We start from the raw sequence: 4,082 nt of genomic DNA, 5'->3' as shown, positions 1-4,082 counted from the left end.
AGTTCAAATATCAGTATGTTAATAACATTTCTCCTCTCTCTCTCTCCTACAATATGAGGAAACCAGTGAAACTGGAAAAATAAAACAAAAAACACATGCATAAAGCTCAAATTTCGTTCATAATTTTCAGCACATTTTCTAAATACCAACATTTCATCAGTGTTGAGATATGAGTGAACGTGAGTGTGGTGGTGTCATAGATGGAACAAGGTTTTGATTGTGACTTATGGCAGCTAAAAGTCCTTGATTTACCATTTATTTAGTGAAAGTAAGAAACAAAACGTTGAAGACATGAGAACATTTTAAAAATAAATATTTAAAACAAAAGCATTGTAAGATTAATATTTTTATTTATTTAGAAAAAAACTGATAATGAAAAAGCAGTTGATTTTAAAAATAATTTTTCAGTATGTTTTGAAGCTAATGAGGACAGATTTTTTTTCTTGGACAGTTTTTTTTTTATTTTGTCTTTGCCTGTTGCAATATAACCACAATCCATGCAAAATAATTTTCTTCTTCAGAATTGCAAAAAATTAAAAATAAATAGTTTGGAAATATTTTTGCCATGATTTTAATCTTTTATTTTTCAAAGGATATCCCAAATTGTCAGGAATGAAAAATAAAAAGATCAAAAAGAAAAAAAAAAATTTTGCAGTAAGTAAATAGCAAAATTATTATGTAATCTTTGTTCATTTTGTCAGTTAAGTCATCACAGCTATGGTCATTCTGGGACATTGCATTATAATTCTTGGAAAAAATTTTAAAATATTTTATTTTGATCATTTGTCAATCATTAATGATAATAATATTGATAATAATCATAATAATAATTAGCGCAATGCCACCAAAGAATAAATTTATATCACTGTGTCTGACATCTTCTTGACTATCTTTCATGCCAACATTTTTACTTAATCCCACTTTCTTCCATCTTGAACTTCTCTGGAACTCTCTCTCACCTTGCCCAAACCAAAAGTTCAATTTTCACATAGTTACAACAATCACACTCAGTTTTATTTCAGTCTATAAAGTTCTTCAAAAGCTAAGAACATTCCATTTTCTTCTACAGTTAAACAAAAATATAAAAGAAAGGCAACTAAAATCGAATGTCTTTTAATGTCTTAGAAAGTAATTTTTCTAGTGGTGAGTCTAGAGAGAAAGGGTTGCATCTTTAAATGTTGGTCCTCCTGAACTGGGGACATCAATAAGGTTAATGCCCAGTTTAAACATCTATGTATTAACATCTACAAGAAAATCATGGCAGGATGAGAGGTGAGAGATATTTAGCTGTTATGTCAAGCAGATTGAGTCACCACATAGAAGCTCTCACTCACTGGATAATGTAATCCCAGATATTTTATGTTAGCCAACAAACATAAATAAACAAGGACTGGAATGTCTTTTATCATGGTCTGTTCAATCTGGGCTAACTTGGAGCTAACTACCAATCTAGGGAGCCATATATCTTTCAGACCATACCTTACCATCTTAAAAAATATTATAAATGAAGTTAGACCTCCAGAAGAATGAAAGGTAATAATACATTGGACAGTGTAGTCTTGGATATATAAACAAGATGAGATGGTCACAACTGGAATGTCTTTGATAGTTCATAGGTCTGCTTGATCAAACCTCACCTGGGACAAAGCAACAATATGACAGGAAAGAAATTACAATGTCATATTTTGATTAAACCTTTTGTGGCCATATTTCTCACAACATAAACTATCCATGGCTTAATTTAATTTTCAAAATAATTAAATGCTTAATGAACTATTAAACATTGCCATCATGTCAGTAGATCATCAGACTAAATATCATTTACTTTTACATCAGGGTGATAGGTTGGCAGAATTGTTTGGGTATTGGACAAAATGATTTGCAGCATTTAGTTGTGGCATTTTATGTTCTGAGTTCAAATGTTGCGAATGTCATTTATGCCTTTCATCCTCCCACAGTCAATAAAATAAAGTACCAGTAAAAATACTGGGTGGGAGGGAGGGTGATCATCTAGCCCTCTCTCCCATAACTTTCTGGTCCTGTATCTTTATCAGAAACAATTATTAAGTTAGTATTTGTAATGAAACTAAAATTAAAATTCTTACATAAAATTATAACAGAAAACTTTTTTAATTCTCATATGAAACCTTTAAAGATTAGTGCATTGTACTATGAAGCCAGAGGTGATAGCCTTGGGTGGGTTGGTTTCAAAAGAATTAAGATGAACAACATCCTTTGTGATACTGAATTTACTTTGATTTATCTTTGATTTTATTTAATTAATTAATAAATTAAATTTCTTCAGAGCAAAAAAAAATAATTGTTGTTGACAGTCAACAAGAAACCTTTTAATATTTCAGACTAAAAAATATTTATTGCTAAAAGTAGTAGCAGATGGGGTAGTGGCAGTAGTGCTATCTCCAGGCATGAGTATACTGAGTAGTTGCCTAGTAGCCTCACAGGTCTAGGGGGAATTTTAATCTATATATGTTGTAGCTTTCAATAAATACATATTATAGGGCCCAGTGCACTGATTTGCAAAGGAGTTTTTAATGCTGCTAAAATGGCCCTGGGAGGTGGTGGTGGTGGTGATAATAGTAGTAGTAGTAGTAGAGGTAAAATACCAGATTAAATCATTTGGAGTTTTTATAGTTTATATAATGTATTTTTGTGAACAACATTCTAGTTTGTTTTAGCTTTCCAATGGATCTATCATTAATTTATGGCATTTAGAATGTTTTAAGTCCTCAGTTGATGGGTTCTACATGTTGTTTACTCCACCCAAAGTCAGTTCTGATTGAACAAAGCTATCATCAGAGGTGTTCAACTTATGACAGGGTGGATGGGGACTGGGACCAACTATAAATGGGTACTTTCCTCACCTTCACCAGAACATTAGGGAAACCATCTGTTGGATAATGATATTTTGATATTCTGTTCATTGTATCGTTCTTTATTTAAGCCAGTACACTGTGATTGAGGGAGATCTAGTTGCTACTTCTAGCTGGGGATGTAAGACCAGTAGCATCATTTAAAGAAAACTACAGACTTGTCTGTTGACAGATTGCTTGTCTAAGTGTATAGTATGATTGATGGAATGACATCTAGCATTTACATCCACCCTGTCTTTTTATATTGGGTCTTAAAAACACCAGCTTTTTATACCTATTTCTTTACTGACCACAAGGAGCTACACACAGAGGGGACAAACAAGGACAGACAAACGGATTAAGTCGATTACATTGACTCCAGTGCATAACTGGTACTTATTTAATCGACCCCGAAAGGATGAAAGGCAAAGTCGACCTCTGCGGAATTTGAACTCAGAACGTAGTGGCAGACAAAATACCGCTAAGCATTTTGCCCGGCGTGCTAACGTTTCTGCCAGCTCGCCGCCTTCCAGCTTTTTATACCTTCAGGTTACTGGAAACATTGTTTTCTATTCTACAATCACAGAGGCTTGTGGATTGGCACAAACAGTAGAGTGCTAGACTAAATACCTGGTATCCTTTTATAAAGTTGACTTTGCCTTCTGGGTTAGCAAAATAAATATCAGCTGTATAATGAGGTTAATACAATTAATTATAGCACTCACAAATTTCTAGTCTTATACTGATACCAGAAGTCTCTATATAACACATATAGATTGTTAATTAACAGGTTGTGGGTTCAAGTCTTACTACAACCATGTTGATATATGTTTAGGTCAACAATTCCTAACCTGAGAGAAATGTTAGAATTCTAGGGGTACATTTGGGGTTTCTGGTGAAGAATTTATTTTTAAGTTGGAAAGTAATCATTATTGGTGCAATTTCTGCTAGACTCATTTTAATGTCCTCTTTTCTATGCTTGGCATGAGTCAAACGGAATTTGATGAGGCAGATTTCTTATGGCTAGATACCCTTTCTGTCACCAACCCTCACCTGTAGCACCTAGTCGAACAAACACTTCCGTGCATGCGTAATACAATAATGGTGATGTTCTTAACTGTAATTTGGGAATGTAAATATGTTTGCAAATTGTGTTTGTTACATGTTATTCTGTGTTCTGAATACTTTTATTTTAATAAATGTTGCTTAATG

General features: G+C 33.2%; 1 long non-coding RNA gene across 1 annotated transcript; it reads right to left on the bottom strand.

Annotated features, from left to right (window-relative positions):
• Positions 1–451: 451 nt before the first annotated feature.
• On the bottom strand, positions 452–4,025 carry LOC118765803. Its single transcript, XR_005001683.1, has 2 exons — positions 3,414–4,025; positions 452–3,165 (listed from the first exon to the last, which is right to left on the bottom strand). It is a non-coding gene; the product is annotated as an uncharacterized LOC118765803 (long non-coding RNA).
• Between the last annotated feature and the right edge of the window lie 57 nt (positions 4,026–4,082).

The sequence above is a fragment of the Octopus sinensis genome, linkage group LG13 (assembly GCF_006345805.1).
Source record: "Octopus sinensis linkage group LG13, ASM634580v1, whole genome shotgun sequence".
NCBI lineage: Eukaryota > Metazoa > Mollusca > Cephalopoda > Octopoda > Octopodidae > Octopus > Octopus sinensis.
Note: the sequence above shows the minus strand (reverse complement) of the source record. Positions and strands in the feature narration are given on the sequence as shown.